This window comes from Ahaetulla prasina, chromosome 7 (assembly GCF_028640845.1).
Source record: "Ahaetulla prasina isolate Xishuangbanna chromosome 7, ASM2864084v1, whole genome shotgun sequence".
In the NCBI taxonomy this organism is placed as follows: domain Eukaryota; kingdom Metazoa; phylum Chordata; class Lepidosauria; order Squamata; family Colubridae; genus Ahaetulla; species Ahaetulla prasina.
This window is the reverse complement of record NC_080545.1, coordinates 56,812,827-56,829,735: the sequence shown is the minus strand read 5'-3', so window position 1 is coordinate 56,829,735 and position 16,909 is coordinate 56,812,827. Positions and strand designations below refer to the sequence as shown.

The window sequence follows — 16,909 nt, the reverse complement described above, 5'->3', positions numbered from 1 at the left end:
ACCATTATTTTACCATTGTACTTGGGGACTTATAGGCTAATGTTGTCATGGGCTGAAGAAAGATCATCTTGTGATTGAAATTTGCTATGTATAGAACTTCCATATGGTTTGCCCATCTAACTTCTCTACTGTGGTTATCATCTGGCTTTTGGGTGCAATTCAGGCTGTTTGGTTCTCACATTTAAATGGCTCATTTGGTATCTTTAAGATTGGTTTCTTCAATTAATATCTGCCTGACTAGTAATATTTACTGTAGAGCTTTCTTCAGATTCCCATTCTTAAGGAGTTCTTCAGATAGAATCAAGTTGGAAAGATTTTGCTGGAACAGCATTCCTCCAGAAGCTAGACCAGTGGGAGTCAACCTGGTTCCTTCCGCCCACTAGTGGGCGTTCTAGCTTTCATGGTGGGCGGTAGGGGTTTTGTCTGATACTGAAGCACTTTCCTTTTTTTTAATTTAATTGACTTTTTAAAAAAAATTCATAGCATTATTTAAAAACATTTTCATTAGGTTTTCATAAAATTCGCCATGACAATTTAAATTTCTGAAAATATACTATTTGTATCACCTGCACATAAGTTTAGTTCACGCTACATAAGTGAAACTAAATGGCGCTATGGTGCAACCACAAACAAAAGAGCCTCATCCCAGAATATCTCATGCATCTCCCACCACATCACCCCGCTGTAACAGACAAGCAGATAGCCAGTGCCCCCTCAACCCAATCCACGATGCGCGAGAGGCATGCACAGATGACGATACATGGTGCATTACTATGGAACCGGTGGGCGGTTAGAAAATTTTACTACTAACAGAGATACAAAAGTGGGCGGTAGGTATAAAAAGGTTGATTACCCCTGAATTAGACTATCCCCAACCCTATTAAGTTTTGGAAAAGCTATGAAGACCTAGAATTCTCAAAGGATATTTGGGATTTGACATGAGCATGTTAAATATATTATGCAAAGAATGTCACCAGAAGAGATTAACGGGCCTATGGATGTGGTATGCATGAAAATGCACATCGGGTCCACACATATTTGTGACCACTGAGCCAGCAATCTGTGCAAACCTCAGAATAAACAGTTTTGTGAGCCCATGTGATATCATACATAAGAGAGATCTTTCAACTGAGATTAATTATATCTTAACTATTTTAATTTTCAATTTATCTGAATTTGCATTCTTGCTTCATACCATAGAAAGACATAAGTTTCTCTAATAAAACACACTCTGGTATTTCTCTTAGAGACTGCCTTGAATCCTTCCTCTGTGGACCACTTAAAAGATTTCTTTAATCTCATCCTATTTCCTTCATCACAGAAATAAATCGTGATAACACAGAACACCAAAGGTTGAACTATATATGATCAATAGAAAATATCTCCAAATCCATTAAGCCACTCTCTTTTGACACTTAGGGAATTAAAAATTAAATTAACCCCATTTATAGGGGTAACATCCAAGCTGAAATTGTTACCAAGGCTGAAATTCAAAACAATGGATTCTAAGGCCAGTTTTCCTAGTTATGAATCCTCACGGTTCTGCTAAACCTGTAGTTGAGGCAACATCTCAGAGTGCTGGCAAAGCTGGTATTTCAGTAATAATCAGTAATGATCAAATGGCAGTATTATTTGCTTTGGTGTCTCTGTTTTCTTCCTTCTTCATATTGTTACAAAAATAATGAGGATGCTGAATGTTACGAAACAAAATAACACCTGTTCTATTTCCTTCATTAATTTGCTAAAAACACAAAAGGAAAGAGTTGCCCAGAACTTAAAAAGTCTTTGGATTAAAAAATCAGGGCATTTGTTGTATAAATGGACAGATACAATTCAGACAAGAACTAGCTGAAAGCAATCCAAATGACACATGCTGACAATGAATTTGTCAGACCGAAGAAGATACCAAAGTTTTGGTATTTAAAAAAACACACAACAATTCTGTTTTTTAGTTTTATATCACCATTCTGTTTGAGCATTTCAATCACCATTTTGTATCATCTTTCTTCCAGGAAACTTAAGGCAGCATCCATGGCTCTGTTTCATCTTGATGACAGGTGAGTTAAAATGAGAGATGGTAAGAGACGGTAAGCGTCTCAAGCTCACCCAGTAAGCATCTTGTATTTTCCCATTCATCCTCTAGCACTCCTAAACATTATATCGATATGATGTAAATGTTCTCTCACTAAAAGATGCCATGAAGAAATATATATGTTGTCCTGATATTGTCCATTATCCTTTCTCATTTCTAGTGGCAACTGATATTTGAGAGGGATAATCAATGTAAAGGTATTGTGAAAGATTTTAAGAAGGCTAGGAAAATAATAGAAGGGAAAGCAAAGTTTTTTAAAAATAGAACATTAAAGAGATAGAAGATACCCTCAAAATGACGCTATAGAGCACTGCACACCAGAACAACAAGACACAAGAACAGCTTTTTCCCGAACGCCATCACTCTGCTAAACAAATAATTCCCTCAACATTGTCAAACTGTTTACTAAGTCTGCACTACTATTAATCTTCTCATCGTTCCCACCATCCATCTCCTTCTACTTATGACTGTATGACTGTAACCTTGTTGCTTGTATCCTTCCAATTTATATTGATATTGTTTCCTGATTGCTTATTTGTACCCTATTTATTTATTTATTTATTTATTTTTCATATTTATATACCGCCCTATCTCCCTAAGGACTCAGGGCGGTTCACAGGCAATTAAAATACATATAAATACAGATTAAAAAACGACAATTAAAAAACTTATTCTATTGCCAAATTGTTAAAAACAATATAAATAGTAAAAAACCCCTTAAAACCAATAACTTTAAAATCTAATCCAGTCCCGCGCAGATGAATAAGTGTGTTTTAAGCTCACGAAGAAAGGTTTGGAGGTCCGGAAGTTGACGAAGTCCTGGAGGGAGTTCGTTCCAGAGGGTGGGAGCCCCCACAGAGAAGGCCCTTCCCCTGGGTGTCGCCAGACGGCACTGCCTAGCTGACGGCACCCTGAGGAGTCCCTCTCTGTGAGAGCGCACGGGTTGGTGAGAGGTATTTGGTAGCAGTAGGCGGTCCCATAAATAGCCCGGCCCTATGCCATGGAGCGCTTTAAAGATTGTCACCAACACCTTGAAGCGCACCCGGAAGGCCACAGGTAGCCAGTGCAGTCTGCGCAGGATAGGTGTCACACGGGAGCCACGAGGGGCTCCCTCTATCACCCGCGCAGCCGCATTCTGGACTAACTGAAGCCTCCAGATGCCCCTCAAGGGGAGCCCCATGTAGAGAGCATTGCAGTAATCCAGGCGAGACGTCACGAGGGCGTGAGTGACCATGCATAAGGCATCCAGGTCTAGAAAGGGGCGCAACTGGCGCACCAGGCGAACCTGGTGGAAAGCTCTCCTGGAGACGGCCGTCAAATGGTCTTCAAAAGACAGCTGTTCATCCAGGAGAACGCCCAGATTGCGCACCCTCTCCATCGCGGCCAGTGACCCGCCCCCAACAGTCAGCCGAGGACTCAGCTGACTGTACCGGGATGCCGGCATCCACAGCCACTCTGTCTTGGAAGGATTGAGCTTGAGCCTGTTTCTCCCCATCCAGACCTGTACGGCTTCCAAACACTGGGACAGCACTTCGATAGCTTCATTGGGGTGGCCCGGTGTGGAAAAGTACAGCTGGGTGTCATCAGCGTACAGCTGGTACCTCACACCAAAACCACTGATGATCTCACCCAGCGGCTTCATATAGACGTTGAACAGAAGGGGCGAGAGAATCGACCCCTGTGGCACCCCACAAGTGAGGCGCCTCGGGGCCGACCTCTGCCCCCCTGTCAACACCGTCTGCGACCGGTCGGAGAGATAGGAGGAGAACCACCGATAAACGGTGCCTCCCACTCCCAATCCCTCCAACCGGCGCAGCAGGATACCATGGTCGATGGTATCGAAAGCCGCTGAGAGGTCTAATAGGACCAGGACAGAGGAACAACCCCTATCCCTGGCCCTCCAGAGATCATCCACCAACACGACCAAAGCCGTCTCCGTGCTGTAGCTGGGCCGGAAACCGGACTGGAACGGGTCTAGGTAGACAGTTTCATCCAGGTGCAGGGGAAACTGATATGCCACCATACTCTCTACAACCTTCGCCGCGAAGCGAGGGTTGGAGACCGGACGATAATTACCTAAGACAGCCGGGTCCAGGGAGGGCTTCTTGAGGAGGGGCCTCACCACCGCCTCTTTCAAGGCGGCCGGAAAGACTCCCTCCAACAAGGAGGCACTCGTAATCGCCTGGAGCCAGCCTCGTGTCACCTCCTGAGTGGCCAGCACCAGCCAGGAGGGGCACGGGTCCAGTAAACACGTGGTGGCATTCAGCCTACCCAACAACCTGTCCATGTCCTCGGGAGCCACAGGGTCAAACTCATCCCAACAAATGTCACCAAGACCACCCTCAGACGCCTCATCTGAATCGCCGCAATTTTGGTCTAGACCGTCTCGAAGCTGAACGATTTTATCGTATAGATAACCGTTAAACTCCTCAGCACGTCCCTGCAACGGGTCATCCCGCTCCCCCTGGTGAAGGAGGAACAGGTCACCGAAACAGGGCGGCTGGGCGGTTATCTGCCAACGCAATGAGGGAGGAGGCGTAGCAACGCCTCGCTTCCCTCAGTGCCACTAGGTAGGTCCTAGTATAGGACCTAACTAGTGTCCGATCAGCCTCTAAACGGCTAGACCTCCAGGAGCTCTCTAGGCGTCTTCTCCGGCGTTTCATCCCCCTCAGCTCCTCGGAGAACCAAGGAGCCGGTTGGGATCTGCGCCGGTCAGAGGCCGCAGAGGCACGACATGGTCTAAAGCCCCAGCCGCAGCCCGTTGCCAGGCTGCGGCTAGTTCCTCTGCCGTGCCGTGAGCCAGACCCTCAGGAAGTGGCCCAAGCTCCGTCCGGAACCTCTCCGGGTCCATCAGGCGCCTGGGACGGAACCAACGTTGTGGTTCCGTCTCCCTGCGGTGTTGAGTGGTGGTCAGAAAGTCCAGGCGAAGGAGAGAGTGATCTGACCATGACAAAGGTTCTATGACTACATCTCTCAAATCCAGATCCTTCAACCACTGACCAGAGATAAAAATAAGGTCCAGAGTGCCACCCCCGATGTGAGTGGGGCCATCAACTACTTGAGTCAGGTCCAAGGCCGTCATGGAAGCCATGAACTCCCGAGCCACTGTCGATGACGAGCCGGCAGATGGCAAGTTAAAGTCCCCCATGACTAAAAGTCTGGGGGTCTCCACTGCCACCCCGGCAAGCACCTCCAGGAGCTCGGGCAGGGCAGCTGTCATGCAGCAAGGAGCCAGGTACGTGACCAGCAAGCCCATCTGACACCTATGACCCCATCTCACAAAGAGGGATTCACACCCGGCAATCTGAGGTACAGTGGTCTCCCTCGGCTCTAGACTCTCTTTAATAGCAACCGCCACCCCCCCACCCCTACCCTGGGCCCTCGGCTGATGGAATGCACAGAAACCCGGTGGGCACATTTCGACCAGGGGCACGCCCCCTTCAGTGCCCAACCAGGTCTCCGTAACGCCTATAAGATCCGCGGCGCCCCCCTGGATAAGATCGTGTATTAGGGGGGCCTTATTGGACACGGACCGTGCGTTGCATAACATTAGACGAAGGCCCAGGCTCTGAGGGTCTTGACCATCCGGGGAATGGGAAAAGTCAGAGGGATCGGGGCACGCGATCGCTTGCAAACATCGAACGCGTGACCCCCTAGACCAATACGATCCCCCCCTTCCGCCATATCTGCCCCTCCCACTTACCGTGCAAATGGAGCCACCCTCACAAAAAGGAACACATTCCCCCCCCATAACCTCCGAACCCACTAAATAATCGCCACGAGCACGCGCAGGGACTGGTTTCCCTCCCGACGGGCTACCCCCAACACCCGCCCTAACCCTCCCACCCCTTAAAAATGCCCTATCTAAAAAACCCCAAAGGCTCTTTCTCTTCGCATGCCACCTCTGTGGGTCCCAAGACCCATCATTGAGGCCGGCCCTTGGTAGTGAAACGGGCCATTCCTGCGAGGCGGGGGCACCTCGCAGGCGCAAGAATTCCTGTGCAGCGTAACGCATAGAAAAGTACGAATCGGTGAGGGTGCTAAGATGGTAACATCCCAGATGGTAAGACATTAAAAGATGGATCCTCCAACGGATGTCCAGATGTCAAAGAGGACAAATAAAGCTGGAACCAGATGAAGATGATAAGCCTAAGCAGGCAGACCGGCAGCCTCCATGGTAAACCTATGGAAAACGTTTCTACAGAAGGTCTTAATAAGGTAGAAATGACTGTCAGTCTGTTCACAGTCCATAGTCCAATCCAGTCCAGTCCAGTCCAGAAACCCGTGGGTATAAATACCTGACGACCCAGCTTCGATGGTCAAAAGTCCGGGGGGGGGGAGGAAGGCAGGCCATACAACAAGAGGCAGATGAACAAAGCACAATGTAAAGTGCCAAAAGTGCCAGAAGAGGGAGCCAAACCATAGCCTTGCCTCCGGCCTCATCTCCGACCGCGGCCTCACCACGCCCGCCGCCGATGGAACCGATGGGGCCGCAGAACACTGGACGCCGCTGGACAGGTGCCTCGCGGCCCACAAGGCCTCGCCAGGCACAACAAAGCGCCGATGGAGCAGGCGGGCCCACGGCCAGGCGAACGGGCCAGAATCCATGCCCCAGATGGAATCGGGCCGAATTCTCATCGCCGCTGGAATCGGCTGGAGCCGGGCCGAAATCAAGGCCGGAAATCGAGGCCTGCAATCAGCACAGGCAACAGCAGGCCTCCCTCGCCTCCCTCGCGTCCCCAAAATGGCCGCCACCAACCGGTCCGCCGCTCTTCCCTCGGCCCGTTCTCGGCTGCCGCACATCCGAGAGGACCAAAAGACCTCTCCTGCGGCTGCCAAGCAGATGATACAGCGCGCCGAGGGACAGGAGCAGCCTGGTAAGTCATCCGGAGTCCCCCATTTCGGGAAAAGCACCCCACGCCGATCCGAGCTCCTCTAGTAAACCGCCATCCTCGCGCATGCGCAGAGCCTTTATATCAAATTAATGACTATTAATTTGACTATGACTATTAAGAGTTGTACCTTATGATTCTTGATGAACATATCTTTTCTTTTATGTACACTGAGAACGTATGCACCAAGACAAATTCCTTGTGTGTCCAATTACACTTGGCCAATAAAAAATTCTATTCAATTTTTTTTCTATAAATCCCTTGGTAGTTAACTTATAAAGAGCAACTCAGCCCGTATGGCAAGAAACCTGCAAAGAAACCTTTCAAACTTTTCAAAGAGGTTCTTTCTTTATTAACTCATTACAAATGAAGGTAGGAAATGCTTCTTACAGTTTCCAAAATACTGCTACTTATTCAGAGACTAGCATTAAAGATAGCTTACAGACATCTGTAGCTCCTTAATCTTGTCCAGCTGTGTGGGACTTGACAGAAATCATGTTGCCATCTTTTTTATTACATTTAATAAGCAAGGTGATGATCTTACTTCCAAGACATTTCTAAGAGCTATGATTTATTATTAAATAGGGAACCCTACTGAATGGCATCTAACTAATTGAGGAATTTATTGCAAGTCCTCCCTTTTCAGATTTAGTAATTCAGGGGGTAGTGATAGGTCCCTCTGTCTCTCCTTTAAAAATAATATATAAACCTTCAGTATCTAGCTAATATTCATAGACACATCCTTATTCTGATGAATCTGATCATGGATGAGAATTATATACTTCTGAACTATATATAGTTCATTATATATACATAATGCGTGAATAATTAATAATTAATTATTTAATTATCTACTATTCTTCTTCCAAAGTAATGTCTCAATCCCCCCACCCCACTTATAGCCAGCAGCTGTTCCCGCAGCCTCTAGGAAGTTCAAATGCAATGGAGGCAGGTTCACTCTACCTTTGTCCTCTGTTCTCCCTCTCAGTTTCCCCCACTTAGAGACCCAAGGGGTCATACGATGAGGTGAGCTCCCATCCTTGTCCCAGCTTCTGCCAACTAGCAGTTCAAAAGCATGAAAATGTGAGTAGATTAATAGTTGGGAAGGTAACAGTGCTCCGTGATGTCGTGCTGGCCACATGACTATGGAAGTGTCTTCAGACATTTCATTGCTGGCTCAATGGCCTTGAAATGGAGATGAGCTCTACCCCTATAGTCAGCAACGACTAGCAGAATAAAATATGCAGGGACTATTTGCATCTCAAGAAATAATTTAAAATAATTTCAATTACTAACTCTGAATAAGAAGTAAAGTAAAAGCAAAAATAAGCCAGTGACTCTATTGCCTATTTTTGGGAAACAACAAAGGCCAGGCATTGTCGGGTTTAATATCAGTCCCCTGCCCTTCAACCACGTTTATTGAGTAGCAGCAGCAGGATGCAGTTCAAAAATTGCATTTGCCTATATCCACAAGGATGCAGTTATGTTTTCAATGCTTGGTCAACTACCAGCCAACAGGAAGGTGGACTGGTACCTGTGATAAAAGAAGTCTGCAGGGAGGCATTTTGTGCATATCACATACAATTGTAGCTTTGAGCCAACTCATGAAAAAACAAGAACTGAATTTGGTGCCTAGATTGATCTGCTGTTTATATTCTCGGCCACACAAATTCCTTTATTGTATTTTAGTTCATGTATCATTTCCCCCCACCTCCCCAGGAATGAGTAACATACATTTTAAGTCCTGCCAGACTTGTTCATTGAAAAATGAAATGAAATTTAAAGACTCAGCATAGCCACAGGGGGGAGTCACACAAAGTCAAATGGAAATATTTTTTTGCAAGAGTTAATAGTACAGTGACTCTCTCATAAATCTGTTATTGCCTGAGTACAGATCGGTTGATGCATTGACTTGGATTTTCTCTTACAACTTAACCCTTTAATAAAGGCATTACAAAGCCTGCAAAAAGAATGGGTGTGAAACACAATATTTTGATAAACAAAATCACCTCTTATTATATGTTATTTAATTGCAAACTATAGGGCTAATGATAAATTCTAGATTTTACATTTATAAAATAGAAACTATTGCCTGTGTCGTCTTCTTTATCCTACCATGAAATTTATGAATAAAATGGGAAAAGTTGTAATAAGGAGTTCTTCAATTTTGTATGAGTTCTAATAATGACAAGTTTACAGTTATAAGCTAAGGTCCTATTTGGCTCAGCCAGATGAATATACAAAAATTATCTTGGTTGGATGATATTAAAGCAATGAAATAATTGCAAAAGGGAGTGGTCTGAAAAGCGATTTAAAATGTTGTCACTTTTTGAAAGAAAAAAAGATGTTCGAAGGGCATCTTATCCATAATACTCAGAAGACATTTTAGAAGCATTTCTTTTTTATCTATATGAAAAATTGCCCAGAATCTAAAATGTTATTTCATGTTTTCTTTGTGAGTCCAGATTCATTATTGAAAATATATGTACTCATCCCAAACAATAATTGCAAATTTAATAGACTGGATTATTCAAGATTTCTGTTCAACCAGCTTTAGTGAAGATTAATTGAATAGTTCATGCCAGCTGTATCTTACCCAGATCTACTTATTAACAATGGAATCACATAAGGTTTTCTAAACTCAGATTACTCACATATACATATGTGTATGTGCAGAATCTCCGCATTCAACTCACATAAAATTAGGAATGCACTTTGAGAAGAAACTGAGACAAAAAAGTATAAGATGTAATAATGATGAATATGTTTTGTCATGACTCAGTTGAATACTTAATAAATGACAAGATTTGAGTTTTGTTATCCAGGTTTCCTTGGTAGTTAAAATTTTGGGATGCTGTCTGACTTGATTTCTCTGGATTATTTCAGCAATATTTTGGGATTTATCTTTTTGCTTCTCTCTTGACCTATAACAAGTTTATCATTTGTTGATTATGTCTTTTGACCACAGAATAAATAGAAGCACTGAACACTTGAATTGAATACTAATGTTTTTAGCTACTTTTCTGAAACTGATTTTGGGTAACTTTTTTCTTCTAAAAGATGCATCAACTTAACAGTTTGAGATGGGCAGGTAGAACATTGTCCTTTTTTCATTAGAATATTAAATTTGCTTGGTACAAACTAGCAAAAAAATTATTTCTTCTTCTTCTTCTTTTTATTTATTTATTTATTTATTATTTACATTTATATCCCGCCCTTCTCCAAAGACTCAGGGAGGCTTACAGTGTGTAAGGCAATAGTCTCATTCTATTTGTATATTTACAAAGTCAACTTATTGCCCCCCCAACAATCTGGGTCCTCATTTTACCTACCTTATAAAGGATGGAAGGCTGAGTCAACCTTGGGCCTGGTGAGATTCGAGCCTGCAGTAATTGCAGGCTGCTGTGTTTTAATAACAGGCTATCTTACAGCCTGAGCCACCACGGCCCTCTTCTTCTTCTTCTTCTTCTTCTTCTTCTTCTTCTTCTTCTTCTTCTTCTTCTTCTTCTTCTTCTTCTTCTTTCCTGCCTTCCTGCCTTTCTTTCCTTCTCTCTCTCTTCTGTCACAGGGAAGCTCAAAAGGATCATTAAGGAATCACTATGTCTACAGAAACACTTAAAACACTTAAAAGAAAAAAGCTAACATTTATTGGAAAGTTAAATGCCCCTAAAATATTTATTTATTTATTTATTTATTTAGTCAAGCATGTAATAGGTAACAGATATAAGTATAAACATGATTATGAATAAATGAAATGGATACATATAAAAGGGAACATTAGGACAGGGACAGTAGGCATGCTGGTGCGCTTATGCATGCATGTCTCTTAGGAATGGGGTGAGGTTGACAGTAGACAATCTAAGGTTAAAGTTTTGGGCATTAGGGGATGAAACCACAGAGTCAGGTAGTGCATTCCAGGCATTAATGACTCTGCTACTGAAGTCGTGTTTTCTGCAATCAAATTTAGCACAGTTTATAACAAGTTTGTATCTATTGTGCGCTCATGTATTGTTGTGGTTGAAGCTGAAGTAGTCATTGACAGGTAAGACACTGTAGCAGATAATTTTATGTGCTACACTTAGGTCTGACCGGAGGTGGTGAAGTTCTAAATTGTCTAATCCCAAAATTTGAAGTCTCGTGACATAAGGTATTCTGTTGCAAGCAGAGGAATGGAGAGCTCTTCTTGTGAAATATCTCTGGGCTTGTCTGATTATATTAATGTCCAATATGCAGCGCGGGTTCCAGACAGATGAGCTGTATTCAAGAATTGGTCTAGCAAAAGTTCTGTATGCCCTGGTTTGCAGTTCAATATTACTGGAGAAGAAGCTATGCAAGAATAGGTTAACAACTTTTAATGCTTTTTTGGCAATGTTGTTACAGTGAGCTCTGGCACTTAGATCATTTGAGATGAGTACTCCAAGGTCCTCACAGAGTGATGGTCGTCTACAAGGTCATATTCACCCAGCTTGTATTTAGTGTTTTGATTTTTTTTTTGCCAATATGTAAGACAGAACATTTGTTGATTGAGTTTTAGAGTTGCCAATTGTTTGACCATTCTGATAGATAGTCAAGGTCTTTTTGTAGGGAAGCAGCATTGTCAGTGGTGTTGAATAGTTTTACATCATTAGCAAAGAGAACTCAGTTACTTATAATATGATTACAAAGGTTGTTTATGTAAAATATAAAGAGTGTGGGTCCTAAAATGCTTCCTTGGGGGACACTGCTGTTAACTGGTGCAGGGTTTGATAGGGCGTTCCCTATTTTGACTACCTGTTGCCTGTCTGATTAATTTTTAATTAATTTAATTTTAATTAGTTAATAAACTTAATTGTAACCTTTCAGAAAGTTAAATCTTAGACATTATGTTTTATTCATAATGAGTAAATAAAGCATATAATTCATAGTTACACATTCAACCAATTTAATTTCTCTTTCTCTTAATGTCAGTGTGGTTATACAAAAAACTTGACATAAACTAGTCTGACAGCTGAGAAGACCCTGCAATATGACTCACAGTCCATCAGGCACAGAAGTACAATATTGGGCACTATAGGAGTTTCAATATCCTTTCATATACTGCTGCTGTTTTATTATGGATCTGGATTAAGCAGTAGAAATTAAATATAGAAAACTACTGTAAATTTGAAAAAAATTAAATACCTACTTGACAATTGTATCCTTTGAATCTGATGGAGTGCTCTTGAAATAGAGATATTTTATTTAGGGGCATCATTATTAATTATTGCTTTTTAGTAAAATAACAAAAAAATCACTTTCAAGAAGAAGCAAAAAAAATATGTATATTATTGTAAGGCAATCACAAACATGTATTGGGTATATTTGTAATTCACAGACTCAATGAAGTATAATAATTAAGTTATAGGAAAGAGAAAATTGGAAATATGATTTTTTTGATATTCTAAGTAGCCTTGGACAACTCACTGAACAATATGTATCACCAGCTATTCCATTTTCAAAATATCATGAAAAGTTCTTACATCTAACACCAGTTTTTAAACAACCATCTTTTTGCACAACTATCCAGAGTTTCAAACTATTTTTCCATGGCATTGAACTTATATGATGTTAGAATAGACTTCATTACAGGAAAGAAATAGAAGTAATGTTGGGAGGGAAGGAGGGAGAATGATTTGAAGACAGAAACTTTGGTCCTGATTAAGTCCTTGTGAAACACAATTTAAATCCAACCCAACCCATCAATATTGCAACGTATAGGGCAACTGAAGAGTTCCTTGTTTTATTTTTCCCCCCATTAATACCACTTCAAATATCTTTTTCTAAAATAATAAAATTCTTGATTTTATTCTTGTTCTTTGATCTTTCAGTAATAGAGTTTCTAAACAGATAACTGACCCTTTTAACAAGTGATTGCTATTCAGATGATAACTGATACGGGATAGTAATAGCTCTTGTGGCTGCAGCCTACTTTTATAATTCAAATATTCCATGTATGAATTCTCGCGTATTAGGGCAGAGTGTGGCATATAGGGATGGTCCATCAGTGCATCTCTGTTTCTGATAACATGCATTTTTTGTTCTTTCAGTTTGTTCTCATGCCATCTATGCAAACACATCTGCTTGATATTCATTGGCTGCTAGTGTACAACTAACATAATTTTGTATTTAGTTAACAGTGTAGCAATTACCATATTATAATTTTACTATAGATTTGCTTGTATTTCAGATCTTGGAACATGTAACTCTTCTGTTCTTTACAATAATTTTAATTTTTAAATTGCCATCTACTTTAGAAAGGTGATGTTTTTTTAAGGAAAAAATGTCTCATTTTATACTTAGCCATCTATGATTCTCTATTAGTTATTTAAAATAATTTTGTACTACATTGAACATTATGGTAATAACACCTGTAGATGCAAGATTATGACTCTTTTTTTCTATTTTCAATTATTTACCCTGAGGATTCAATAAAACACTTCATAAAAAGTTTGAACAAAATCAGTTGTTATTTTTGATAGTTTCCTTACATGCCCTCTCTTACATTATTTACATGTTTCCTTTATGGAACATTTATGAATACAAATATAGCATGAAACATTAAATTATTTAATGTTGCATTTGTATATGTCCATTTCATTTGCTGGGGGAGCTAAAGAAATAAACAATGTAGATAGATGCACTTTTTAAAAAAAATGCTAAACAAGAGAACAAAGATTTGTATATTAAGAGCCAGAGGAGGGAGGGAAGGAGAGAGAGAAAGAGAGAGAGGTAGGGAGGGAGGGAGAAGAATTTTATGAATATCCAAATCTTTACACATTTTTTTTTAAGTTTGAGTATGTAATAACTATATTAATTGGATAAAACGAAAGGAAACAATAGGACAGGAACGGTAGGTACGCTTGTGCTCTTATGCACGTCCCTTGTAGACCTCTTAGAAATGGGGTGAGGTCAATAGTAGACAGTTTTTGGTTAAAGCTTTGGGGATTTTGGGAAGAGACCACAGAGTCTCCTAAATAAATAAATTTAATAAATGAGGCTGAATTGTTTTCATAGCATCAATTAAAGAGTAAACCTTTGGCATAATTCCTGAATGATTTTGAGTTAGATAAATGCAGAGTTTCCCTTCCTTCCTTCCTTCCTTCCTTCCCAAGTCTTGAATAGAAATCATTAGGTACCGTAGTAAACCAGATTGCATTAGCCGTGCAGTTATTTATGATGTTATAAGACAATGAGCAGATGACATTTCAAAAGTGGAGGAGGGAATTTTTTTAAAAAATTATGTAAGAACAGTTCTTGAAGGGGGTTTAGTATCATTGGACTAATAAGAGATTGTTTTAATCTCTTATTAGTCCATTTGAATATTAGTCCAATATCCAAATGTAGGACTTTCAGCATTAATGGAAGAAAAAAAAAGGATTTCATGGGTCATAAATTCTCCCTCCATTTTATATATATAAATATATAAATGTTTTCTGGGGTTTTCGCGGGTGTTTGTATGTAGGTCTTTGGTTATTCGGGTTTTCTCCCGCGTAAAATTGGAAGTGTCTTGGCGACGTTTCGACGAAGTCTCATTCGTCATCTTCAGGCTTCAGCTTCGTGCTTCTGGGAGCAATGTGTGATTGCAGCTGTTTCTTCCTTTTTAACTGCTAGTGGGGGTTTGAACTGATTGGGTGGGAGCTTGGCTACACTGATCAGGAAGCACGACCAAGGACCAGAAGCCAGACCGCAGCTGCAACATTAGCCATTTCAAACCCCTCCAATCCATACATGCAGCAGACTGACACCCACTATGAAGATGTAGCACGACCACGAACACGAAGCCAAACAGCAGCAGTACAGCTCACCAGCTCAAATCCCCCTGCAACTCAGACTAATCTGAGCACAACCAAGCCCCCACCCAAACAGGACACACCCCTAGCCAATCAGAGCACAAAAAAACCTCCATCCAATCAGAGCACAGCCAAGCTCCCACCCAATCAGTTCAAACTCCCACTAGCAGTTAAAAGGAAGAAACAGCTGCGATCACACATTGCTCCCAGAAGCACGAAGCTGAAGCCTGAAGATGACGAATGAGACTTCGTCGAAACGTTGCCAAGACATTTCCAATTTTACACGGGAGAAAACCTGAACAACCAAAGACCTATATACAAACACCCGTGAAAACCTCAGAATATATATATATATATATATATGAGTGCCTGTTTGGTGTAGTTAAGGCATCATGCTGGGAACTGAGAATTCAAGTTCCAGCTTAGGTACAAGGTCAGGTGAGTGACCTTGAGTCTGTCATTCTCTCTCTTTCAGCCCTAGGAAGAAGGCAATGGCAAACTATTGCTGAAATCTTGCCAAGAAAACAGCAACTAATGTAGGTAGCCACCAGGAACCAAAAATACCTTGAAGGAACAAACATATACAGACACACAGAGAGTATATATACTCTAAATCCATCTCACTAAATCTGCATATCATTTTATCCCATGGTGAACTGTTCAATAGTTCCCATTGCAAATATGAGCTGAACCAATTTCAAGGTGATTTTGGCAATTCCTTGGGAAAACTTGGATTTCAAAGAAAATTCTAATATTTGACTTTATAATGATTTACTTAATAAGATAAATTTTAAGTAAGTGTCATTTTAAATACAGTTAAATATAGTCAAAACATTATCATGACTTAAGTTTTTTTGTTTAATAATCATGTCTTGTGTAGAGTGAAAAAGTTAGACGTTGAAAAAATTAGAAAATTTGCATTTTGTTATTTATAATTTTTCTGCATATAGCTCTATTATTTTTAAACGTTGCTATATTCTCCAGACAGGTGGGAAAACGGCAGTCAGGCATGGGTTAACTCTTGTGTCAAGCTTGTAGGACCGAGTCTTTAATTTGTTTCAAGCCCCGCCTTATCCTGTTGTCTCCCCAGTTTTTTACTCGGTCCCAAGCTGGACCAACGTGTCTTCCTGAGCTCCTAGTTAGATCTAGCTTTAGATTTATTTTGTGATTGTATTTAATCAAGTTTCAGCGTTATTTCCAATATTTACAAAGGATTCAGATTTCAGTCTTCAAGCGGCAAAGGAGAGCAGCAGAAGCTATTTATCTTGCCGGCTGGCAGATTCATTCCTCAGCAACCTCCGGGCTCAGAGAGGTTTGCTTAACTTCCCAACTCTGCAAAGGGGGCGGAGTTTTTCTGCAAGCTGCGTTTCACAGCCTTTGCTGAGCAGCTAAAACGGCGCACCGAGAGATCTATTACAGCCCTTATCTTTCCGATCTCAGCTGCAGCTGCGGAGAACAGTTTGGCTGACGCTACAGAACCCTCCTCACGCAAGTATACCACCGGCTGGTGAAATCGTGGGGGAAGTAGAGAAGGGCCTCTTACTTGAGCTTTGCCTCTGAGGCCACAAGGGGCAGTTTATATTGGCGCGATCTCTCGGAACGGCTAATTTTGGCGCGAAAAGACTCCGGGCGCCATTTTGGAGGCAATTAAAGTTCTTTAGCCGGTCGCCATATTGGGAAGCGATTCTTAATAAGCTTTTGCCTGCTTATTCCTGAGGATTATTAAAAAATGAGCAAAAAGACCAATAAAGAAAGAAATATCACCTCCCGGGTTCCTGAGGATGTCCCAGGGGAGGGAACATCAGCCCCTACAGGCAGATCTTCCAAAAGTAAGGGATCTGATCTCAAATCCAAACCACGGTGGAGGAAAGGAGGAGACATAAGGCATTAGAAAAGGCAGTCTCCAAGGCCCAGCTCCAGGCCTCTCTCACTTCCAGACCTCAGTCCACTGTGAGTACTACTCCTTCTCGGGAGGAGGAACAGTCCCCCCACAGGGCAGCATCAGTTACCTCTTTACCTCCTAATTGGTCACCAGATCAACCAACTACAGGATCTACTCCAGTCCCTATAGATGGGGCCCCTTTGTTTCAGACTATGCCAGAAACTGATATAAGACC

The 16,909-nt window shown here is 41.8% G+C and overlaps 1 protein-coding gene across 1 annotated transcript in view; it reads left to right on the top strand.

The window, feature by feature from the left end:
- MGAT4C (MGAT4 family member C) overlaps positions 1-16,909 on the top strand; it is a 160,504-nt gene that overhangs the window by 91,159 nt on the left and 52,436 nt on the right. The window contains exon 4 of the mRNA XM_058191306.1: positions 2,013-2,057. The gene's annotated coding sequence lies outside the window, so the exon portion shown is untranslated. The remainder of the gene's footprint in view (positions 1-2,012; positions 2,058-16,909) is intronic.